The 23,227-nt window shown below is 42.9% G+C and overlaps 26 non-coding genes across 26 annotated transcripts; all 26 read right to left on the bottom strand.

Moving 5' to 3' along the window:
* Positions 1-1,274: 1,274 nt before the first annotated feature.
* trnaa-ugc (transfer RNA alanine (anticodon UGC)) lies at positions 1,275-1,346 on the bottom strand. The gene has a single exon. It is a non-coding gene; the product is annotated as a tRNA-Ala (tRNA).
* Positions 1,347-1,792: 446 nt separating this feature from the next.
* On the bottom strand, positions 1,793-1,864 carry trnaa-ugc (transfer RNA alanine (anticodon UGC)). The gene has a single exon. It is a non-coding gene; the product is annotated as a tRNA-Ala (tRNA).
* Positions 1,865-2,521: 657 nt separating this feature from the next.
* trnaa-ugc (transfer RNA alanine (anticodon UGC)) lies at positions 2,522-2,593 on the bottom strand. Its single transcript has one exon. It is a non-coding gene; the product is annotated as a tRNA-Ala (tRNA).
* Positions 2,594-3,040: 447 nt separating this feature from the next.
* Positions 3,041-3,112, bottom strand: trnaa-ugc (transfer RNA alanine (anticodon UGC)). The gene has a single exon. It is a non-coding gene; the product is annotated as a tRNA-Ala (tRNA).
* Positions 3,113-4,337: 1,225 nt separating this feature from the next.
* trnaa-ugc (transfer RNA alanine (anticodon UGC)) lies at positions 4,338-4,409 on the bottom strand. The gene has a single exon. It is a non-coding gene; the product is annotated as a tRNA-Ala (tRNA).
* A 447-nt stretch (positions 4,410-4,856) lies between these two features.
* Positions 4,857-4,928, bottom strand: trnaa-ugc (transfer RNA alanine (anticodon UGC)). Its single transcript has one exon. It is a non-coding gene; the product is annotated as a tRNA-Ala (tRNA).
* A 460-nt stretch (positions 4,929-5,388) lies between these two features.
* On the bottom strand, positions 5,389-5,460 carry trnaa-ugc (transfer RNA alanine (anticodon UGC)). Its single transcript has one exon. It is a non-coding gene; the product is annotated as a tRNA-Ala (tRNA).
* Positions 5,461-6,113: 653 nt separating this feature from the next.
* Positions 6,114-6,185, bottom strand: trnaa-ugc (transfer RNA alanine (anticodon UGC)). The gene has a single exon. It is a non-coding gene; the product is annotated as a tRNA-Ala (tRNA).
* Positions 6,186-6,632: 447 nt separating this feature from the next.
* On the bottom strand, positions 6,633-6,704 carry trnaa-ugc (transfer RNA alanine (anticodon UGC)). Its single transcript has one exon. It is a non-coding gene; the product is annotated as a tRNA-Ala (tRNA).
* Positions 6,705-7,672: 968 nt separating this feature from the next.
* Positions 7,673-7,744, bottom strand: trnaa-ugc (transfer RNA alanine (anticodon UGC)). The gene has a single exon. It is a non-coding gene; the product is annotated as a tRNA-Ala (tRNA).
* A 460-nt stretch (positions 7,745-8,204) lies between these two features.
* trnaa-ugc (transfer RNA alanine (anticodon UGC)) lies at positions 8,205-8,276 on the bottom strand. The gene has a single exon. It is a non-coding gene; the product is annotated as a tRNA-Ala (tRNA).
* Positions 8,277-8,929: 653 nt separating this feature from the next.
* Positions 8,930-9,001, bottom strand: trnaa-ugc (transfer RNA alanine (anticodon UGC)). Its single transcript has one exon. It is a non-coding gene; the product is annotated as a tRNA-Ala (tRNA).
* A 447-nt stretch (positions 9,002-9,448) lies between these two features.
* Positions 9,449-9,520, bottom strand: trnaa-ugc (transfer RNA alanine (anticodon UGC)). The gene has a single exon. It is a non-coding gene; the product is annotated as a tRNA-Ala (tRNA).
* Positions 9,521-10,488: 968 nt separating this feature from the next.
* On the bottom strand, positions 10,489-10,560 carry trnaa-ugc (transfer RNA alanine (anticodon UGC)). Its single transcript has one exon. It is a non-coding gene; the product is annotated as a tRNA-Ala (tRNA).
* Positions 10,561-11,020: 460 nt separating this feature from the next.
* trnaa-ugc (transfer RNA alanine (anticodon UGC)) lies at positions 11,021-11,092 on the bottom strand. Its single transcript has one exon. It is a non-coding gene; the product is annotated as a tRNA-Ala (tRNA).
* Positions 11,093-12,593: 1,501 nt separating this feature from the next.
* Positions 12,594-12,665, bottom strand: trnaa-ugc (transfer RNA alanine (anticodon UGC)). Its single transcript has one exon. It is a non-coding gene; the product is annotated as a tRNA-Ala (tRNA).
* A 1,188-nt stretch (positions 12,666-13,853) lies between these two features.
* Positions 13,854-13,925, bottom strand: trnaa-ugc (transfer RNA alanine (anticodon UGC)). Its single transcript has one exon. It is a non-coding gene; the product is annotated as a tRNA-Ala (tRNA).
* A 447-nt stretch (positions 13,926-14,372) lies between these two features.
* Positions 14,373-14,444, bottom strand: trnaa-ugc (transfer RNA alanine (anticodon UGC)). The gene has a single exon. It is a non-coding gene; the product is annotated as a tRNA-Ala (tRNA).
* Positions 14,445-14,892: 448 nt separating this feature from the next.
* trnaa-ugc (transfer RNA alanine (anticodon UGC)) lies at positions 14,893-14,964 on the bottom strand. The gene has a single exon. It is a non-coding gene; the product is annotated as a tRNA-Ala (tRNA).
* A 461-nt stretch (positions 14,965-15,425) lies between these two features.
* trnaa-ugc (transfer RNA alanine (anticodon UGC)) lies at positions 15,426-15,497 on the bottom strand. The gene has a single exon. It is a non-coding gene; the product is annotated as a tRNA-Ala (tRNA).
* A 1,704-nt stretch (positions 15,498-17,201) lies between these two features.
* On the bottom strand, positions 17,202-17,273 carry trnaa-ugc (transfer RNA alanine (anticodon UGC)). Its single transcript has one exon. It is a non-coding gene; the product is annotated as a tRNA-Ala (tRNA).
* Positions 17,274-18,240: 967 nt separating this feature from the next.
* On the bottom strand, positions 18,241-18,312 carry trnaa-ugc (transfer RNA alanine (anticodon UGC)). The gene has a single exon. It is a non-coding gene; the product is annotated as a tRNA-Ala (tRNA).
* A 979-nt stretch (positions 18,313-19,291) lies between these two features.
* On the bottom strand, positions 19,292-19,363 carry trnaa-ugc (transfer RNA alanine (anticodon UGC)). Its single transcript has one exon. It is a non-coding gene; the product is annotated as a tRNA-Ala (tRNA).
* Positions 19,364-20,017: 654 nt separating this feature from the next.
* trnaa-ugc (transfer RNA alanine (anticodon UGC)) lies at positions 20,018-20,089 on the bottom strand. The gene has a single exon. It is a non-coding gene; the product is annotated as a tRNA-Ala (tRNA).
* A 2,206-nt stretch (positions 20,090-22,295) lies between these two features.
* Positions 22,296-22,367, bottom strand: trnaa-ugc (transfer RNA alanine (anticodon UGC)). The gene has a single exon. It is a non-coding gene; the product is annotated as a tRNA-Ala (tRNA).
* Positions 22,368-22,810: 443 nt separating this feature from the next.
* trnaa-ugc (transfer RNA alanine (anticodon UGC)) lies at positions 22,811-22,882 on the bottom strand. The gene has a single exon. It is a non-coding gene; the product is annotated as a tRNA-Ala (tRNA).
* Positions 22,883-23,227: the final 345 nt, after the last annotated feature.

Raw genomic sequence — 23,227 nt, 5'->3', positions numbered from 1 at the left:
AAAATAAAAAATAAATCTTTTCAATTCTACAACTTTCCTTGGAGACGCTGAGATTGAACCGAGGAGCTCATACATGCAAAGCATGTTCTCTACCACTGAACCACTGGCCCTTGTGAATGTTGGGCTGAGTTACAAGTGCCTTGTACTCAAGCTAGATGCAAATTTCCCAACTAAAAAATTAGGCAGAGAGAGATGTGCAACAGAAAAAGCTTTGAGTTAAAGGATGACTTTCTTGGAGATGCTGGGGATTGAACCCAGGAACTCATACATGCAAAGCATGTGCTCTACCACTGAGCTACATCCCCTGATGGACTAACGCAAGTTTCCTGCAGGCGAGTGGAAAGTTCCACATTGCTTTGAAATGCTAGCTTGAGTAAAAGGGACATGTAACTCACCACAACCTTCACAAGAGGCAGTAGCTCAATGGTAGAGCATATACTTTGCATGTGTGAGGCTAATGGAAAGTTCCACATTCCTTTAAATTGCTGGGGATTGAAACCAGGACCTTTGTTGCAAAAAAAATAAAAAATAAAACTTTTTAATTCTACAACTTTCCTTGGAGACGCTGAGATTGTACCCAGGAGCTCATACATGCAAAGCATGTTCTCTACTACTGAACCACTGGCCCTTGTGAATGTTGGGCTGAGTTACAAGTGCCTTGTACTCAAGCTAGATGCAAATTTCCCAACTAAAAAATTAGGCAGAGAGAGATGTGCAACAGATAAAGGTTTAAGGATAACGGATAACTTTCCGTGGAGATGCTGGGGATTGAACCCAGGACCTCATAGATGCAAAGCATGCGGTCTACCACTGAGCTACATCCCCTGATGGACTGAAGCAAGTTTCCTGCAGCCTAGTGGAAAGTTCCACATTGCGTTGAAATGCTAGCTTGAGTAAAAGGGACATGTAACTCACCACAACCTTCACAAGAGGCAGTAGCTCAATGGTAGAGCATATACTTTGCATGTGTGAGGCTAATGGAAAGTTCCACATTCCTTTAAATTGCTGGGGATTGAAACCAGGACCTTTGTTGCAAAAAAAAAATAAAAAATAAAACTTTTCAATTCTACAACTTTCCTTGGAGACGCTGAGATTGAACCCAGGAGCTCATACATGCAAAGCATGTGCTGTACCACTGAACCACTGGCCCTTGTGAATGTTGAGCTGAGTTACATGTGCTTTGTACTCAAGCTAGATGCTAATTTTCCAACTAAATAATTAGGCAGAGAGAGATGTGCAACAGATAAAGGTTTGAGTTAAAGGAAAACTTTCCTTGGAGATGCTGGGGATTGAACCCAGGACCTCATACATGCAAAGCATGCGCTCTACCACTGAGCTACATCCCCTGATGGACTGAAGCATGTTTCCCGCAGGCTAGTGGAAAGTTCCACATTGCTTTAAAATGCTAGCTTGAGTAAAAGGGACATGAAACTCACCACAACCTTCACAAGGGGCAGTAGCTCAATGGTAGAGCATATACTTTGCATGTGTGAGGCTAATGGAAAGTTCCACATTCCTTTAAATTGCTGGGGATTGAAACCAGGACCTTTGTTGCAAAAAAAATAAAAAATAAATCTTTTCAATTCTACAACTTTCCTTGGAGACGCTGAGATTGAACCGAGGAGCTCATACATGCAAAGCATGTTCTCTACCACTGAACCACTGGCCCTTGTGAATGTTGGGCTGAGTTACAAGTGCCTTGTACTCAAGCTAGATGCAAATTTCCCAACTAAAAAATTAGGCAGAGAGAGATGTGCAACAGAAAAAGCTTTGAGTTAAAGGATGACTTTCTTGGAGATGCTGGGGATTGAACCCAGGACCTCATACATGCAAAGCATGCGCTCTACCACTGAGCTACATCCCCTGATGGACTGAAGCAAGTTTCCTGCAGGCGAGTGGAAAGTTCCACATTGCTAAGAAATGCTAGCTTGAGTAAAAGGGACATGAAACTCACCACAACCTTCACAGGGGGCAGTAGCTCAATGGTAGAGTATATGCTTTGCCTGTATGAGGCTAAAGGAAAGTTCCAAATTGCTTTAAAATGCTGGGGATTGAACCCAGGACATTTGTTGCAAAAAAAATCCAACAAAACAACTTTACAATTCTACGTGGTGACACGGGAACTTTCTTTGGAGACGCTGGGGATTGAACCCAGGAGCTCATACATGCAAAGCATGTGTTCTACCACTGAGCCACTGGCCCTAGTGAAGGTTGGGCTGAGATACATGTACCTTATACTCAAGCTAGCTGCCATTTTTCCAAATATAAATTAGGCAGAGAGAGATTCACAACAGATAAAGCTTTGAGGTGAAGTATAACTATCCTTGGAGTTGCTGGAGATTGAACCCATGACCACATGCATGCAAAGCATATGCTCTACCACTGAACCACTGGCCCTTGTGAATGTTGGGCTGAGTTACATGTGCCTTGTACTCAAGCTAGATGCTAATTTCCCAACTAAATAATTAGGCAGAGAGAGATGTGCAACAGATAAAGGTTTGAGTTAAATGATAACTTTCCTTGGAGATGCTGGGGATTGAACCCAGGACCTCATACATGCAAAGCATGCGCTCTACCACTGAGCTACATCCCCTGACGGAATGAAGCAAGTTACCTGCAGGCTAGTGGAAAGTTCCACATTGCTTTGAAATGCTAGCTTGAGTAAAAGGGACATGAAACTCACCACAACCTTCACAAGGGGCAGTAGCTCAATGGTAGAGCATATACTTTGCATGTGTGAGGCTAATGGAAAGTTCCACATTCCTTTAAATTGCTGGGGATTGAAACCAGGACCTTTGTTGCAAAAAAAATAAAAAATAAAGCTTTTCAATTCTACAACTTTCCTTGGAGACGCTGAGATTGAACCCAGGAGCTCATACTTGCAAAGCATGTTCTCTACCACTGAACCACTGGCCCTTGTGAATGTTGGGCTGAGTTACAAGTGCCTTGTACTCAAGCTAGATGCTAATTTCCCAACTAAAAAATTAGGCAGAGAGAGATGTGCAACAGATAAAGGTTTGAGTTAAAGGATAACTTTCCTTGGAGATGCTGGGGTTTGAACCCAGGACCTCATACATGCAAAGCATGCGCTCTACCACTGAGCTACATCCCCTGATGAACTGAAGCAAGTTTCCTGCAGCCTAGTGGAAAGTTCCCCATTGCGTTGAAATGCTAGCTTGAGTAAAAAGGGACATGTAACTCACCACAACCTTCACAAGAGGCAGTAGCTCAATGGTAGAGCACCAGATAAAGCACCAGGAGCTCATACATGCAAAGCATGTGTTCTACCACTGAGCCACTGGCCCTAGTGAAGGTTGGGCTGAGATACATGTACCTTATACTCAAGCTAGCTGCCATTTTTCCAAATATAAATTAGGCAGAGAGAGATGCACAACAGATAAAGCTTTGAGGTGAAGTATAACTATCCTTGGAGTTGCTGGAGATTGAACCCATGACCACATGCATGCAAAGCATATGCTCTACCACTGAGCTACTGGCACTTGAGAAAGCTGTGTTGAGTTACATGTGCCTTGTACTCAAGCTAGTTGTTATTTTTCCAAATATAAATTTGGCAGAGAGAGATGTGCAACAGATAAAGCTTTGAGTTAAAGGATGAATTTCTTGGAGATGCTGGGGATTGAACCCAGGACCTCATACATGCAAAGCATGCGCTCTACCACTGAGCTACATGCCCTGATGGACTGAAGCAAGTTTCCTAATTCCTACTAAAATTCCTAAGTTTCCTAATTTTCCAACTAAATAATTAGGCAGAGAGAGATGTGCAACAGATAAAGGTTTGAGTTAAAGGAAAACTTTCCTTGGAGATGCTGGGGATTGAACCCAGGACCTAATACATGCAAAGCATGCGGTCTACCACTGAGCTACATCCCCTGATGGACTGAAGCAAGTTTCCTGCAGGCTAGTGGAAAGTTCCACATTGCGTTGAAATGCTAGCTTGAGTAAAAGGGACATGTAACTCACCACAACCTTCACAAGGGGCAGTAGCTCAATGGTAGAGCATATACTTTGCATGTGTGAGGCTAATGGAAAGTTCCACATTCCTTTAAATTGCTGGGGATTGAAACCAGGACCTTTGTTGCAAAAAAAAAAAAAAAACAACTTTTCAATTCTACAACTTTCCTTGGAGACGCTGAGATTGAACCCAGGAGCTCATACATGCAAAGCATGTGCTGTACCACTGAACCACTGGCCCTTGTGAATGTTGGGCTGAGTTACATGTGCTTTGTACTCAAGCTAGATGCTAATTTTCCAACTAAATAATTAGGCAGAGAGAGATGTGCAACAGATAAAGGTTTGAGTTAAAGGAAAACTTTCCTTGGAGATGCTGGGGATTGAACCCAGGACCTCATACATGCAAAGCATGCGCTCTACCACTGAGCTACATCCCCTGATGGACTGAAGCAAGTTTCCCGCAGGCTAGTGGAAAGTTCCACATTGCTTTGAAATGCTAGCTTGAGTAAAAGGGACATGAAACTCACCACAACCTTCACAAGGGGCAGTAGCTCAATGGTAGAGCATATACTTTGCATGTGTGAGGCTAATGGAAAGTTCCACATTCCTTTAAATTGCTGGGGATTGAAACCAGGACCTTTGTTGCAAAAAAAATAAAAAATAAATCTTTTCAATTCTACAACTTTCCTTGGAGACGCTGAGATTGAACCCAGGAGCTCATACATGCAAAGCATGTTCTCTACCACTGAACCACTGGCCCTTGTGAATGTTGGGCTGAGTTACAAGTGCCTTGTACTCAAGCTAGATGCTAATTTCCCAACTAAAAAATTAGGCAGAGAGAGATGTGCAACAGATAAAGGTTTGAGTTAAAGGATAACTTTCCTTGGAGATGCTGGGGATTGAACCCAGGACCTCATACATGCAAAGCATGCGCTCTACCACTGAGCTACATCCCCTGATGGACTGAAGTAAGTTTCCTGCAGGCTAGTGGAAAGTTCCACATTGCGTTGAAATGCTAGCTTGAGTAAAAGGGACATGTAACTCACCACAACCTTCACAAGAGGCAGTAGCTCAATGGTAGAGCAGGTGCTTTGCATGTATGAGGCTAAAGGAAAGTTCCAAATTGCTTTAAAATGCTGGGGATTTAACCCAGGACATTTCTTGCAAAAAAAATCCAACAAAATAACTTTACAATTCTACGTGGTAACACGGGAAATTTCCTTGGAGACGCTGGGGATTGAACCCATGACCACATGAATGCAAAGCATATGCTCTACCACTGAGCTACTATCATTTGAGAAAGCTGTGCTGAGTTACATGTGCCTTGTACTCAAGCTAGTTGTTATTTTTCCAAATATAAATTTGGCAGAGAGAGATGTGCAACAGAAAAAGCTTTGAGTTAAAGGATGACTTTCTTGGAGATGCTGGGGATTGAACCCAGGACCTCATACATGCAAAGCATGCGCTCTACCACTGAGCTACATCCCCTGATAGACTGAAGCAAGTTTCCTGCAGGCGAGTGGAAAGTTCCACATTGCTAAGAAATGCTAGCTTGAGTAAAAGGGACATGAAACTCACCACAACCTTCACAGGGGGCAGTAGCTCAATGGTAGAGTATATGCTTTGCATGTATGACGCTAAAGGAAAGTTCCAAATTGCTTTAAAATGCTGGGGATTGAACCCAGGACATTTGTTGCAAAAAAAATCCAACAAAACAACTTTACAATTCTACGTGGTGACACGGGAACTTTCTTTGGAGACGCTGGGGATTGAACCCAGGAGCTCATACATGCAAAGCATGTGTTCTACCACTGAGCCACTGGCCCTAGTGAAGGTTGGGCTGAGATACATGTACCTTATACTCAAGCTAGCTGCCATTTTTCCAAATATAAATTAGGCAGAGAGATGCACAACAGATAAAGCTTTGAGGTGAAGTATAACTATCCTTGGAGTTGCTGGAGATTGAACCCATGACCACATGCATGCAAAGCATATGCTCTACCACTGAGCTACTGGCACTTGAGAAAGCTGTGTTGAGTTACATGTGCCTTGTACTCAAGCTAGTTGTTATTTTTCCAAATATAAATTTGGCAGAGAGAGATGTGCAACAGATAAAGCTTTGAGTTAAAGGATGACTTTCTTGGAGATGCTGGGGATTGAACCCAGGACCTCATACATGCAAAGCATGCGCTCTACCACTGAGCTACATCCCCTGATGGACTGAAGCAAGTTTCCTGCAGCCTAGTGGAAAGTTCCACATTGCGTTGAAATGCTAGCTTGAGTAAAAGGGACATGTAACTCACCACAACCTTCACAAGAGGCAGTAGCTCAATGGTAGAGCATATACTTTGCATGTGTGAGGCTAATGGAAAGTTCCACATTCCTTTAAATTGCTGGGGATTAAAACCAGGACCTTTGTTGCAAAAAAAATAAAAAATAAAACTTTCCAATTCTACAACTTTCCTTGGAGAGGCTGAGATTGAACCCAGGAGCTCATACATGCAAAGCATGTTCTCTACCACTGAACCACTGGCCCTTGTGAATGTTGGGCTGAGTTACAAGTGCCTTGTACTCAAGCTAGATGCAAATTTCCCAACTAAAGAATTAGGCAGAGAGAGATGTGCAACAGATAAAGGTTTGAGTTAAAGGATAACTTTCCTTGGAGATGCTGGGGATTGAACCCAGGACCTCATACATGCAAAGCATGCGCTCTACCACTGAGCTACATCCCCTGATGGACTGAAGCAAGTTTCCTGCAGCCTAGTGGAAAGTTCCACATTGCGTTGAAATGCTAGCTTGAGTAAAAGGGACATGTAACTCACCACAACCTTCACAAGAGGCAGTAGCTCAATGGTAGAGCATATACTTTGCATGTGTGAGGCTAATGGAAAGTTCCACATTCCTTTAAATTGCTGGGGATTGAAACCAGGACCTTTGTTGCAAAAATAAATAAATAAATAAAATTTTTCAATTCTACAACTTTCCCTGGAGACGCTGAGATTGATCCCAGGAGCTCATACATGCAAAGCATGTTCTCTACCACTGAACCACTGGCCCTTGTGAATGTTGGGCTGAGTTACAAGTGCCTTGTACTCAAGCTAGATGCTAATTTCCCAACTAAATAATTAGGCAGAGAGAGATGTGCAACAGATAAAGGTTTGAGTTAAAGGATAACTTTCCTTGGAGATGCTGGGGATTGAACCCAGGACCTCAACCATGCAAAGCATGCACTCTACCACTGAGCTAAATCCCCTGATGGACTGAAGCAAGTTTTCTGCAGCCTAGTGGAACGTTCCACATTGCGTTGAAATGCTAGTTCGAGTAAAAGGGACATGTAACTCACCACAACCTTCACAATGGGCAGTAGCTCAATGGTAGAGCATATACTTTGCATGTGTGAGGCTAATGGAAAGTTCCACATTCCTTTAAATTGCTGGGGATTGAAACCAGGACCTTTGTTGCAAAAAAAATAAAAAATAAATCTTTTCAATTCTACAACTTTCCTTGGAGACGCTGAGATTGAACCCAGGAGCTCATACATGCAAAGCATGTTCTCTACCACTGAACCACTGGCCCTTGTGAATGTTGGGCTGAGTTACAAGTGCCTTGTACTCAAGCTAGATGCTAATTTCCCAACTAAAAAATTAGGCAGAGAGAGATGTGCAACAGATAAAGGTTTGAGTTAAAGGATAACTTTCCTTGGAGATGCTGGGGATTGAACCCAGGACCTCATACATGCAAAGCATGCGCTCTACCACTGAGCTACATCCCCTGATGGACTGAAGTAAGTTTCCTGCAGGCTAGTGGAAAGTTCCACATTGCGTTGAAATGCTAGCTTGAGTAAAAGGGACATGTAACTCACCACAACCTTCACAAGAGGCAGTAGCTCAATGGTAGAGCAGGTGCTTTGCATGTATGAGGCTAAAGGAAAGTTCCAAATTGCTTTAAAATGCTGGGGATTTAACCCAGGACATTTCTTGCAAAAAAAATCCAACAAAATAACTTTACAATTCTACGTGGTAACACGGCAAATTTCCTCGGAGACGCTGGGGATTGAACCCATGACCACATGAATGCAAAGCATATGCTCTACCACTGAGCTACTATCATTTGAGAAAGCTGTGCTGAGTTACATGTGCCTTGTACTCAAGCTAGTTGTTATTTTTCCAAATATAAATTTGGCAGAGAGAGATGTGCAACAGAAAAAGCTTTGAGTTAAAGGATGACTTTCTTGGAGATGCTGGGGATTGAACCCAGGACCTCATACATGCAAAGCATGCGCTCTACCACTGAGCTACATCCCCTGATAGACTGAAGCAAGTTTCCTGCAGGCGAGTGGAAAGTTCCACATTGCTAAGAAATGCTAGCTTGAGTAAAAGGGACATGAAACTCACCACAACCTTCACAGGGGGCAGTAGCTCAATGGTAGAGTATATGCTTTGCATGTATGAGGCTAAAGGAAAGTTCCAAATTGCTTTAAAATGCTGGGGATTGAACCCAGGACATTTGTTGCAAAAAAAATCCAACAAAACAACTTTACAATTCTACGTGGTGACACGGGAACTTTCTTTGGAGACGCTGGGGATTGAACCCAGGAGCTCATACATGCAAAGCATGTGTTCTACCACTGAGCCACTGGCCCTAGTGAAGGTTGGGCTGAGATACATGTACCTTATACTCAAGCTAGCTGCCATTTTTCCAAATATAAATTAGGCAGAGAGATGCACAACAGATAAAGCTTTGAGGTGAAGTATAACTATCCTTGGAGTTGCTGGAGATTGAACCCATGACCACATGCATGCAAAGCATATGCTCTACCACTGAGCTACTGGCACTTGAGAAAGCTGTGTTGAGTTACATGTGCCTTGTACTCAAGCTAGTTGTTATTTTTCCAAATATAAATTTGGCAGAGAGAGATGTGCAACAGATAAAGCTTTGAGTTAAAGGATGACTTTCTTGGAGATGCTGGGGATTGAACCCAGGACCTCATACATGCAAAGCATGCGCTCTACCACTGAGCTACATCCCCTGATGGACTGAAGCAAGTTTCCTGCAGCCTAGTGGAAAGTTCCACATTGCGTTGAAATGCTAGCTTGAGTAAAAGGGACATGTAACTCACCACAACCTTCACAAGAGGCAGTAGCTCAATGGTAGAGCATATACTTTGCATGTGTGAGGCTAATGGAAAGTTCCACATTCCTTTAAATTGCTGGGGATTGAAACCAGGACCTTTGTTGCAAAAAAAATAAAAAATAAAACTTTCCAATTCTACAACTTTCCTTGGAGAGGCTGAGATTGAACCCAGGAGCTCATACATGCAAAGCATGTTCTCTACCACTGAACCACTGGCCCTTGTGAATGTTGGGCTGAGTTACAAGTGCCTTGTACTCAAGCTAGATGCAAATTTCCCAACTAAAGAATTAGGCAGAGAGAGATGTGCAACAGATAAAGGTTTGAGTTAAAGGATAACTTTCCTTGGAGATGCTGGGGATTGAACCCAGGACCTCATACATGCAAAGCATGCGCTCTACCACTGAGCTACATCCCCTGATGGACTGAAGCAAGTTTCCTGCAGCCTAGTGGAAAGTTCCACATTGCGTTGAAATGCTAGCTTGAGTAAAAGGGACATGTAACTCACCACAACCTTCACAAGAGGCAGTAGCTCAATGGTAGAGCATATACTTTGCATGTGTGAGGCTAATGGAAAGTTCCACATTCCTTTAAATTGCTGGGGATTGAAACCAGGACCTTTGTTGCAAAAATAAATAAATAAATAAAATTTTTCAATTCTACAACTTTCCCTGGAGACGCTGAGATTGATCCCAGGAGCTCATACATGCAAAGCATGTTCTCTACCACTGAACCACTGGCCCTTGTGAATGTTGGGCTGAGTTACAAGTGCCTTGTACTCAAGCTAGATGCTAATTTCCCAACTAAATAATTAGGCAGAGAGAGATGTGCAACAGATAAAGGTTTGAGTTAAAGGATAACTTTCCTTGGAGATGCTGGGGATTGAACCCAGGATCTCAACCATGCAAAGCATGCACTCTACCACTGAGCTAAATCCCCTGATGGACTGAAGCAAGTTTTCTGCAGCCTAGTGGAACGTTCCACATTGCGTTGAAATGCTAGTTCGAGTAAAAGGGACATGTAACTCACCACAACCTTCACAAGGGGCAGTAGCTCAATGGTAGAGCATATACTTTGCATGTGTGAGGCTAATGGAAAGTTCCACATTCCTTTAAATTGCTGGGGATTGAAACCAGGACCTTTGTTGCAAAAAAAATAAAAAATAAATCTTTTCAATTCTACAACTTTCCTTGGAGACGCTGAGATTGAACCCAGGAGCTCATACATGCAAAGCATGTTCTCTACCACTGAACCACTGGCCCTTGTGAATGTTGGGCTGAGTTACAAGTGCCTTGTACTCAAGCTAGATGCTAATTTCCCAACTAAAAAATTAGGCAGAGAGAGATGTGCAACAGATAAAGGTTTGAGTTAAAGGATAACTTTCCTTGGAGATGCTGGGGATTGAACCCAGGACCTCATACATGCAAAGCATGCGCTCTACCACTGAGCTACATCCCCTGATGGACTGAAGTAAGTTTCCTGCAGGCTAGTGGAAAGTTCCACATTGCGTTGAAATGCTAGCTTGAGTAAAAGGGACATGTAACTCACCACAACCTTCACAAGAGGCAGTAGCTCAATGGTAGAGCAGGTGCTTTGCATGTATGAGGCTAAAGGAAAGTTCCAAATTGCTTTAAAATGCTGGGGATTTAACCCAGGACATTTCTTGCAAAAAAAATCCAACAAAATAACTTTACAATTCTACGTGGTAACACGGCAAATTTCCTTGGAGACGCTGGGGATTGAACCCATGACCACATGAATGCAAAGCATATGCTCTACCACTGAGCTACTATCATTTGAGAAAGCTGTGCTGAGTTACATGTGCCTTGTACTCAAGCTAGTTGTTATTTTTCCAAATATAAATTTGGCAGAGAGAGATGTGCAACAGAAAAAGCTTTGAGTTAAAGGATGACTTTCTTGGAGATGCTGGGGATTGAACCCAGGACCTCATACATGCAAAGCATGCGCTCTACCACTGAGCTACATCCCCTGATAGACTGAAGCAAGTTTCCTGCAGGCGAGTGGAAAGTTCCACATTGCTAAGAAATGCTAGCTTGAGTAAAAGGGACATGAAACTCACCACAACCTTCACAGGGGGCAGTAGCTCAATGGTATAGTATATGCTTTGCATGTATGAGGCTAAAGGAAAGTTCCAAATTGCTTTAAAATGCTGGGGATTGAACCCAGGACATTTGTTGCAAAAAAAATCCAACAAAACAACTTTACAATTCTACGTGGTGACACGGGAACTTTCTTTGGAGACGCTGGGGATTGAACCCAGGAGCTCATACATGCAAAGCATGTGTTCTACCACTGAGCCACTGGCCCTAGTGAAGGTTGGGCTGAGATACATGTACCTTATACTCAAGCTAGCTGCCATTTTTCCAAATATAAATTAGGCAGAGAGATGCACAACAGATAAAGCTTTGAGGTGAAGTATAACTATCCTTGGAGTTGCTGGAGATTGAACCCATGACCACATACATGCAAAGCATATGCTCTACCACTGAGCTACATCCCCTGATGGACTGAAGCAAGTTTCCTGCAGCCTAGTGGAAAGTTCCACATTGCGTTGAAATGCTAGCTTGAGTAAAAGGGACATGTAACTCACCACAACCTTCACAAGAGGCAGTAGCTCAATGGTAGAGCATATACTTTGCATGTGTGAGGCTAATGGAAAGTTCCACATTCCTTTAAATTGCTGGGGATTGAAACCAGGACCTTTGTTGCAAAAATAAATAAATAAATACAATTTTTCAATTCTACAACTTTCCTTGGAGACGCTGAGATTGATCCCAGGAGCTCATACATGCAAAGCATGTTCTCTACCACTGAACCACTGGCCCTTGTGAATGTTGGGCTGAGTTACAAGTGCCTTGTACTCAAGCTAGATGCTAATTTCCCAACTAAATAATTAGGCAGAGAGAGATGTGCAACAGATAAAGGTTTGAGTTAAAGGATAACTTTCCTTGGAGATGCTGGGGATTGAACCCAGGACCTCAACCATGCAAAGCATGCACTCTTCCACTGAGCTAAATCCCCTGATGGACTGAAGCAAGTTTTCTGCAGCCTAGTGGAACGTTCCACATTGCGTTGAAATGCTAGTTCGAGTAAAAGGGACATGTAACTCACCACAACCTTCACAAGAGGCAGTAGCTCAATGGTAGAGCATATACTTTGCATGTGTGAGGCTAATGGAAAGTTCCACATTCCTTTAAATTGCTGGGGCTTGAAACGAGGACCTTTGTTGCAAAAAAATAAAAAAAATAAAAACTTTTCAATTCAACAACTTTCCTTGGAGACGCTGAGATTGAACCCAGGAGCTCATACATGCAAAGCATGTGCTCTACCACTGAACCACTGGCCCATGTGAATGTCGGGCTGAGTTACATGTGCCTTGTACTCAAGCTAGATGCTAATTTCCCAACTAAATAATTAGGCAGAGAGAGATGTGCAACAGATAAAGGTTTGAGTTAAATGATAACTTTCCTTGGAGATGCTGGGGATTGAACCCAGGACCTCATACATGCAAAGCATGCGCTCTACCACTGAGCTACATCCCCTGACGGAGTGAAGCAAGTTTCCTGCAGGCTAGTGGAAAGTTCCACATTGCTTTGAAATGCTAGCTTGAGTAAAAGGGACATGAAACTCACCACAACCTTCACAAGGGGCAGTAGCTCAATGGTAGAGCAGGTGCTTTGCATGTATGAGACTAAAGGAAAGTTCCAAATTGCTTTAAAATGCTGGGGATTGAACCCAGGACCTTTGTTGCAAAAAAATCCAACAAAATAACTTTACAATTCTACGTGGTAACACAGGAACTTTCCTTGGAGACGCTGGGGATTGAACCCATGACCACATGAATGCAAGGCATATGCTCTACCACTGAGCTACTGTCACTTGAGAAAGCTGTGCTCAGTTACATGTGCCTTGTACTCAAGCTAGTTGTTATATTTCCAAATATAAATTTGGCCGAGAGAGATGTGCAACAGAAAAAGCTTTGAGTTAAAGGATGACTTTCTTGGAGATGCTGGGGATTGAACACAGGACCTCATACATGCAAAGCATGTGCTCTACCACTGAGCTACATCCCCTGACGGACTGAAGCAAGTTTCCTGCAGGCGAGTGGAAAGTTCCACATTGCTAAGAAATGCTAGCTTGAGTAAAAGGGACATGAAACTCACCACAACCTTCACAGGGGGCAGTAGCTCAATGGTAGAGTATAAACTTTGCATGTATGAGGCTAAAGGAAAGTTCCAAATTGCTTTAAAATGCTGGGGATTGAACCCAGGACATTTGTTGCAAAAAAAATCCAACAAAACAACTTTACAATTCTACGTGGTGACACGGGAACTTTCTTTGGAGACGCTGGGGATTGAACCCAGGAGCTCATACATGCAAAGCATGTGTTCTACCACTGAGCCACTGGCCCTAGTGAAGGTTGGGCTGAGATACATGTACCTTATACTCAAGCTAGCTGCCATTTTTCCAAATATAAATTAGGCAGAGAGAGATGCACAACAGATAAAGCTTTGAGGTGAAGTATAACTATCCTTGGAGTTGCTGGAGATTGAACCCATGACCACATGCATGCAAAGCATATGCTCTACCACTGAACCACTGGCCCTTGGGAATGTTGGGCTGAGTTACATGTGCCTTGTACTCAAGCTAGATGCTAATTTCCCAACTAAATAATTAGGCAGAGAGAGATGTGCAACAGATAAAGGTTTGAGTTAAATGATAACTTTCCTTGGAGATGCTGGGGATTGAACCCAGGACCTCATACATGCAAAGCATGCGCTCTACCACTGAGCTACATCCCCTGACGGAATGAAGCAAGTTTCCTGCAGGCTAGTGGAAAGTTCCACATTGCTTTGAAATGCTAGCTTGAGTAAAAGGGACATGAAACTCACCACAACCTTCACAAGGGGCAGTAGCTCAATGGTAGAGCATATACTTTGCATGTGTGAGGCTAATGGAAAGTTCCACATTCCTTTAAATTGCTGGGGATTGAAACCAGGACCTTTGTTGCAAAAAAAATAAAAAATAAAACTTTTCAATTCTACAACTTTCCTTGGAGACGCTGAGATTGAACCCAGGAGCTCATACATGCAAAGCATGTTCTCTACCACTGAACCACTGGCCCTTGTGAATGTTGGGCTGAGTTACAAGTGCCTTGTACTCAAGCTAGATGCTAATTTCCCAACTAAAAAATTAGGCAGAGAGAGATGTGCAACAGATAAAGGTTTAAGTTAAAGGATAACTTTCCTTGGAGATGCTGGGGATTGAACCCAGGACCTCATACATGCAAAGCATGCGCTCTACCACTGAGCTACATCCCCTGATGGACTGAAGCAAGTTTCCTGCAGCCTAGTGGAAAGTTCCACATTGCGTTGAAATGCTAGCTTGAGTAAAAGGGACATGTAACTCACTACAACCTTCACAAGAGGCAGTAGCTCAATGGTAGAGCATATACTTTGCATGTGTGAGGCTAATGGAAAGTTCCACATTCCTATAAATTGCTGGGGATTGAAACCAGGACCTTTGTTGCAAAAAAAACTAAAAAAAAAAACTTTTCAATTCTACAACTTTCCTTGGAGACGCTGAGATTGATCCCAGGAGCTCATACATGCAAAGCATGTTCTCTACCACTGAACCACTGGCCCTTGTGAATGTTGGGCTGAGTTACAAGTGCCTTGTACTCAAGCTAGATGCTAATTTCCCAACTAAATAATTAGGCAGAGAGAGATGTGCAACAGATAAAGGTTTGAGTTAAAGGATAACTTTCCTTGGAGATGCTGGGGATTGAACCCAGGACCTCATACATGCAAAGCATGCGCTCTACCACTGAGCTACATCCCCTGATGGACTGAAGCAAGTTTCCTGCAGGCTAGTGGAAAGTTCCACATTGCTTTGAAATGCTAGCTTGAGTAAAAGGGACATGAAACTCACCACAACCTTCACAAGGGGCAGTAGCTCAATGGTAGAGCAGGTGCTTTGCATGTATGAGGCTAAAGGAAAGTTCCAAATTGCTTTAAAATGCTGGGGATTGAACCCAGGACATTTGTTGCAAAAAAATCCAACAAAATAACTTTACAATTCTACGTGGTAACACAGGAACTTTCCTTGGAGACGCTGGGGATTGAACCCATGACCACATGAATGCAAGGCATATGCTCTACCACTGAGCTACTGTCAATTGAGAAAGCTGTGCTGAGTTACATGTGCCTTGTACTCAAGCTAGATGCGAATTTCCCAACTAAATAATTAGGCAGAGAGAGATGTGCAACAGATAAAGGTTTGAGTTAAAGGATAACTTTCCTTGGAGATGCTGGGGATTGAACCCAGGACCTCATACATGCAAAGCATGCGCTCTACCACTGAGCTACATCCCCTGATGGACTGAAGCAAGTTTCCTGCAGGCTAGTGGAAAGTTCCACATTGCTTTGAAATGCTAGCTTGAGTAAAAGGGACATGAAACTCACCACAACCTTCACAAGGGGCAGTAGCTCAATGGTAGAGCAGGTGCTTTGCATGTATGAGGCTAAAGGAAAGTTCCAAATTGCTTTAAAATGCTGGGGATTGAACCCAGGACATTTGTTGCAAAAAAATCCAACAAAATAACTTTACAATTCTACGTGGTAAGACGGGAACTTTCCTTGGAGAAGCTGGGGATTGAACCCATGACCACATGAATGCAAAGCATATGCTCTACCACTGAGCTACTGTCACTTGAGAAAGCTGTGCTGAGTTACATGTGCCTTGTACTCAAGCTAGTTGTTATTTTTCCAAATATAAATTTGGCAGAGAGAGATGTGCAACAGAAAAAGCTTTGAGTTAAAGGATGACTTTCTTGGAGATGCTGGGGATTGAACCCAGGACCTCATACATGCAAAGCATGCAGTCTACCACTGAGCTACATCCCCTGATGGACTGAAGCAAGTTTCCTGCAGCCTAGTGGAAAGTTCCACATTGCGTTGAAATGCTAGCTTGAGTAAAAGGGACATGTAACTCACCACAACCTTCACAAGAGGCAGTAGCTCAATGGTAGAGCATATACTTTGCATGTGTGAGGCTAATGGAAAGTTCCACATTCCTTTAAATTGCTGGGGATTGAAACCAGGACCTTTGTTGCAAAAAAAATAAAAAATAAAACTTTTCAATTCTACAACTTTCCTTAGAGACGCTGAGATTGAACCCAGGAGCTCATACATGCAAAGCATGTGCTGTACCACTGAACCACTGGCCCTTGTGAATGTTGGGCTGAGTTACATGTGCTTTGTACTCAAGCTAGATGCTAATTTTCCAACTAAATAATTAGGCAGAGAGAGATGTGCAACAGATAAAGGTTTGAGTTAAAGGAAAACTTTCCTTTGAGATGCTGGGGATTGAACCCAGGACCTCATACATGCAAAGCATGCGCTCTACCACTGAGCTACATCCCCTGATGGACTGAAGCAAGTTTCCTGCAGGCTAGTGGAAAGTTCCACATTGCTTTGAAGTGCTAGCTTGAGTAAAAGGGACATGAAACTCACCACAACCTTCACAGGGGGCAGTAGCTCAATGGTTGAGTATATGCGTTGCATGTATGAGGCTAAAGGAAAGTTCCAAATTGCTTTAAAATGCTGGGGATTGAACCCAGGACATTTGTTGCAAAAAAATCCAACAAAACAACTTTACAATTCTACGTGGTGACACGGGAACTTTCTTTGGAGACGGTGGGGATTGAACCCAGGAGCTCATACATGCAAAGCATGTGTTCTACCACTGAGCCACTGGCCCTAGTGAAGGTTGGGCTGAGATACATGTACCTTATACTCAAGCTAGCTGCCATTTTTCCAAATATAAATTAGGCAGAGAGAGATGCACAACAGATAAAGCTTTGAGGTGAAGTATAACTATCCTTGGAGTTGCTGGAGATTGAACCCATGACCACATGCATGCAAAGCATATGCTCTACCACTGAGCTACTGGCACTTGAGAAAGCTGTGTTGAGTTACATGTGCCTTGTACTCAAGCTAGTTGTTATTTTTCCAAATATAAATTTGGCAGAGAGAGATGTGCAACAGATGAAGCTTTGAGTTAAAGGATGACTTTCTTGGAGATGCTGGGGATTGAACCCAGGACCTCATACATGCAAAGCATGCGCTCTACCACTGAGCTACATCCCCTGATGGACTAACGCAAGTTTCCTGCAGGCGAGTGGAAAGTTCCACATTGCGTTGAAATGCTAGCTTGAGTAAAAGGAACATGTAACTCACCACAACCTTCACAAGAGGCAGTTGCTCAATGGTAGAGCATATACTTTGCATGTGTGAGGCTAATGGAAAGTTCCACATTCCTTTAAATTGCTGGGGATTGAAACCAGGACCTTTGTTGCAAAAAAAAAAAAAAAAAAAAAACTTTTCAATTCTTCAACTTTCCTTGGAGATGCTGAGATTGAACCCAGGAGCTCATACATGCAAAGCATGTTCTCTACCACTGAACCACTGGCCCTTGTGAATGTTGGGCTGAGTTACAAGTGCCTTGTACTCAAGCTAGATGCAAATTTCCCAACTAAAAAATTAGGCAGAGAGATGTGCAACAGATAAAGGTTTAAGGATAACGGAAAACTTTCCTTGGAGATGCTGGGGATTGAACCCAGGACCTCATACATGCAAAGCATGCGGTCTACCACTGAGCTACATCCCCTGATGGACTGAAGCAAGTTTCCTGCAGCCTAGTGGAAAGTTCCACATTGCTTTGAAATGCTAGCTTGAGTAAAAGGGACATGAAACTCACCACAACCTTCACAAGGGGCAGTAGCTCAATGGTAGAGCATATACTTTGCATGTGTGAGGCTAATGGAAAGTTCCACATTCCTTTAAATTGCTGGGGATTGAAACCAGGACCTTTGTTGCAATAAAAATAAAAAATAAAACTTTTCAATTCTACAACTTTCCTTGGAGACGCTGAGATTGAACCCAGGAGCTCATACATGCAAAGCATGTTCTCTACCACTGAACCACTGGCCCTTGTGAATGTTGGGCTGAGTTACAAGTGCCTTGTACTCAAGCTAGATGCTAATTTCCCAACTAAATAATTAGGCAGAGAGAGATGTGCAACAGATAAAGGTTTGAGTTAAAGGATAACTTTCCTTGGAGATGCTGGGGATTGAACCCAGGACCTCATACATGCAAAGCATGCGCTCTACCACTGAGCTACATCCCCTGATGGACTGAAGCAAGTTTCCTGCAGGCTAGTGGAAAGTTCCACATTGCTTTGAAATGCTAGCTTGAGTAAAAGGGACATGAAACTCACCACAACCTTCACAAGGGGCAGTAGCTCAATGGTAGAGCAGGTGCATTGCATGTATGAGGCTAAAGGAAAGTTCCAAATTGCTTTAAAATGCTGGGGATTGAACCCAGGACATTTGTTGCAAAAAAATCCAACAAAATAACTTTACAATTCTACGTGGTAAGACGGGAACTTTCCTTGGAGAAGCTGGGGATTGAACCCATGACCACATGAATGCAAAGCATATGCTCTACCACTGAGCTACTGTCACTTGAGAAAGCTGTGCTGAGTTACATGTGCCTTGTACTCAAGCTAGTTGTTATTTTTCCAAATATAAATTTGGCAGAGAGAGATGTGCAACAGAAAAAGCTTTGAGTTAAAGGATGACTTTCTTGGAGATGCTGGGGATTGAACCCAGGACCTCATACATGCAAAGCATGCAGTCTACCACTGAGCTACATCCCCTGATGGACTGAAGCAAGTTTCCTGCAGCCTAGTGGAAAGTTCCACATTGCGTTGAAATGCTAGCTTGAGTAAAAGGGACATGTAACTCACCACAACCTTCACAAGAGGCAGTAGCTCAATGGTAGAGCATATACTTTGCATGTGTGAGGCTAATGGAAAGTTCCACATTCCTTTAAATTGCTGGGGATTGAAACCAGGACCTTTGTTGCAAAAAAAATAAAAAAATAAAACTTTTCAATTCTACAACTTTCCTTAGAGACGCTGAGATTGAACCCAGGAGCTCATACATGCAAAGCATGTGCTGTACCACTGAACCACTGGCCCTTGTGAATGTTGGGCTGAGTTACATGTGCTTTGTACTCAAGCTAGATGCTAATTTTCCAACTAAATAATTAGGCAGAGAGAGATGTGCAACAGATAAAGGTTTGAGTTAAAGGAAAACTTTCCTTGGAGATGCTGGGGATTGAACCCAGGACCTCATACATGCAAAGCATGCGCTCTACCACTGAGCTACATCCCCTGATGGACTGAAGCAAGTTTCCTGCAGGCTAGTGGAAAGTTCCACATTGCTTTGAAGTGCTAGCTTGAGTAAAAGGGACATGAAACTCACCACAACCTTCACAGGGGGCAGTAGCTCAATGGTTGAGTATATGCGTTGCATGTATGAGGCTAAAGGAAAGTTCCAAATTGCTTTAAAATGCTGGGGATTGAACCCAGGACATTTGTTGCAAAAAAATCCAACAAAACAACTTTACAATTCTACGTGGTGACACGGGAACTTTCTTTGGAGACGGTGGGGATTGAACCCAGGAGCTCATACATGCAAAGCATGTGTTCTACCACTGAGCCACTGGCCCTAGTGAAGGTTCGGCTGAGATACATGTACCTTATACTCAAGCTAGCTGCCATTTTTCCAAATATAAATTAGGCAGAGAGAGATGCACAACAGATAAAGCTTTGATGTGAAGTATAACTATCCTTGGAGTTGCTGGAGATTGAACCCCTGACCACATGCATGCAAAGCATATGCTCTACCACTGAGCTACTGGCACTTGAGAAAGCTGTGTTGAGTTACATGTGCCTTGTACTCAAGCTAGTTGCTATTTTTCCAAATATAAATTTGGCAGAGAGAGATGTGCAACAGATAAAGCTTTGAGTTAAAGGATGACTTTCTTGGAGATGCTGGGGATTGAACCCAGGACCTCATACATGCAAAGCATGCGCTCTACCACTGAGCTACATCCCCTGATGGACTGAAGCAAGTTTCCTGCAGCCTAGTGGAAAGTTCCACATTGCGTTGAAATGCTAGCTTGAGTAAAAGGAACATGTAACTCACCACAACCTTCACAAGAGGCAGTAGCTCAATGGTAGAGCATATACTTTGCATGTGTGAGACTAATGGAAAGTTCCACATTCCTTTAAATTGCTGGGGATTGAAACCAGGACCTTTGTTGCAAAAAAAATAAAAAATAAAACTTTTCAATTCTTCAACTTTCCTTGGAGATGCTGAGATTGAACCCAGGAGCTCATACATGCAAAGCATGTGCTCTACCACTGAACCACTGGCCCTTGTGAATGTTGGGCTGAGTTACATGTGCCTTGTACTCAAGCTAGATGCTAATTTTCCAACTAAATAATTAGGCAGAGAGAGATGTGCAACAGATAAAGGTTTGAGTTAAAGGAAAACTTTCCTTGGAAATGGTGATTGAACCCAGGACCTCATACATGCAAAGCATGCGCTCTACCACTGAGCTACATCCCCTGATGGACTGAAGCAAGTTTCCTGCAGGCTAGTGGAAAGTTCCACATTGCTTTGAAATGCTAGCTTGAGTAAAAGGGACATGAAACTCACCACAACCTTCACAAGGGGCAGTAGCTCAATGGTAGAGCATATGCTTTGCATGTATTAGGCTAATGGAAAGTTCCAAATTGCTTTAAATGCTGGGGATTGAACCCAGGACCTTTTTTGCAAAAGTTTTTTGCAAAAAAAATACAAAAAAATCCTTACAATTCAACAAATTTCTTTGGAGACACTGGGGATTGAACCCAGGAGCTCATACATACAAAGCATGCGCTCTACCACTGAGCCACTGGACTTGTGAAGGTTGGGCTGAGTTACATGTACCTTATACTCAAGCTAGTTGCTATTTTTCCAAATATAAATTAGGCAGTGAGAGATGCGCAACAGATAAAGCTTAGTGTTGAAGGACAATATCCTTTGGAGTAGCTGGGGATTGAACCCATGACCACATGCATGCAAAGCATATGCTCTACCACTGAGCTACTGGCACTTGAGAAAGCTGTGCTGAGTTACATTTGCCTTGTACTCAAGCTAGTTGCTATTTTTCCAAATATAAATTTGGCAGAGAGAGATGTGCAACAGATGAAGCTTTGAGTTAAAGGATGACTTTCTTGGAGATGCTGGGGATTGAACCCAGGAACTCATACATGCAAAGCATGTGCTCTACCACTGAGCTACATCCCCTGATGGACTAACGCAAGTTTCCTGCAGGCGAGTGGAAAGTTCCACATTGCTTTGAAATGCTATCTTGAGTAAAAGGGACATGTAACTCACCACAACCTTCACAAGAGGCAGTAGCTCAATGGTAGAGCATATACTTTGCATGTGTGAGGCTAATGGAAAGTTCCACATTCCTTTAAATTGCTGGGGATTGAAACCAGGACCTTTGTTGCAAAAAAAATAAAAAATAAAACTTTTTAATTCTACAACTTTCATTGGAGACGCTGAGATTGTACCCAGGAGCTCATACATGCAAAGCATGTTCTCTACCACTGAACCACTGGCCCTTGTGAATGTTGGGCTGAGTTACAAGTGCCTTGTACTCAAGCTAGATGCTAATTTCCCAACTAAAAAATTAGGCAGAGAGAGATGTGCAACAGATAAAGGTTTAAGGATAACGGATAACTTTCCTTGGAGATGCTGGGGGTTGAACCCAGGACCTCATACATGCAAAGCATGCGGTCTACCACTGAGCTACATCCCCTGATGGACTGAAGCAAGTTTCCTGCAGCCTAGTGGAAAGTTCCACATTGCTTTGAAATGCTAGCTTGAGTAAAAGGGACATGAAACTCACCACAACCTTCACAAGGGGCAGTAGCTCAATGGTAGAGCATATACTTTGCATGTGTGAGGCTAATGGAAAGTTCCACATTCCTTTAAATTGCTGGGGATTGAAACCAGGACCTTTGTTGCAAAAAAAATAAAAAATAAAACTTTTCAATTCTACAACTTTCCTTGGAGACGCTGAGATTGAACCCAGGAGCTCATACATGCAAAGCATGTTCTCTACCACTGAACCACTGGCCCTTGTGAATGTTGGGCTGAGTTACAAGTGCCTTGTACTCAAGCTAGATGCTAATTTCCCAACTAAAAAATTAGTTAGAGAGAGATGTGCAACAGATAAAGGTTTGAGTTAAAGGATAACTTTCCTTGGAGATGCTGGGGATTGAACCCAGGACCTCATACATGCAAAGCATGTGCTCTACCACTGAGCTACATCCCCTGATGGACTGAAGCAAGTTTCCTGCAGCCTAGTGGAAAGTTCCACATTGCGTTGAAATGCTAGCTTGAGTAAAAGGGACATGTAACTCGCCACAATCTTCACAAGAGGCAGTAGCTCAATGGTAGAGCATATACTTTGCATGTGTGAGGCTAATGGAAAGTTTCACATTCCTATAAATTGCTGGGGATTGAAACCAGGACCTTTGTTGCAAAAAAAAAAAAAAAACTTTTCAATTCTACAACTTTCCTTGGAGACGCTGAGATTGATCCCAGGAGCTCATACATGCAAAGCATGTTCTCTACCACTGAACCACTGGCCCTTGTGAATGTTGGGCTGAGTTACAAGTGCCTTGTACTCAAGCTAGATGCTAATTTCCCAACTAAATAATTAGGCAGAGAGAGATGTGCAACAGATAAAGGTTTGAGTTAAAGGATAACTTTCCTTGGAGATGCTGGGGATTGAACCCAGGACCTCATACATGCAAAGCATGCGCTCTACCACTGAGCTACATCCCCTGATGGACTGAAGCAAGTTTCCTGCAGGCTAGTGGAAAGTTCCACATTGCTTTGAAATGCTAGCTTGAGTAAAAGGGACATGAAACTCACCACAACCTTCACAAGGGGCAGTAGCTCAATGGTAGAGCAGGTGCATTGCATGTATGAGGCTAAAGGAAAGTTCCAAATTGCTTTAAAATGCTGGGGATTGAACCCAGGACATTTGTTGCAAAAAAATCCAACAAAATAACTTTACAATTCTACGTGGTAAGACGGGAACTTTCCTTGGAGAAGCTGGGGATTGAACCCATGACCACATGAATGCAAAGCATATGCTCTACCACTGAGCTACTGTCACTTGAGAAA

The sequence above is a fragment of the Pseudorasbora parva genome, chromosome 20, assembly GCF_024679245.1.
Source record: "Pseudorasbora parva isolate DD20220531a chromosome 20, ASM2467924v1, whole genome shotgun sequence".
Classification (NCBI taxonomy): domain Eukaryota; kingdom Metazoa; phylum Chordata; class Actinopteri; order Cypriniformes; family Gobionidae; genus Pseudorasbora; species Pseudorasbora parva.
Note: the sequence above shows the minus strand (reverse complement) of the source record. Positions and strands in the feature narration are given on the sequence as shown.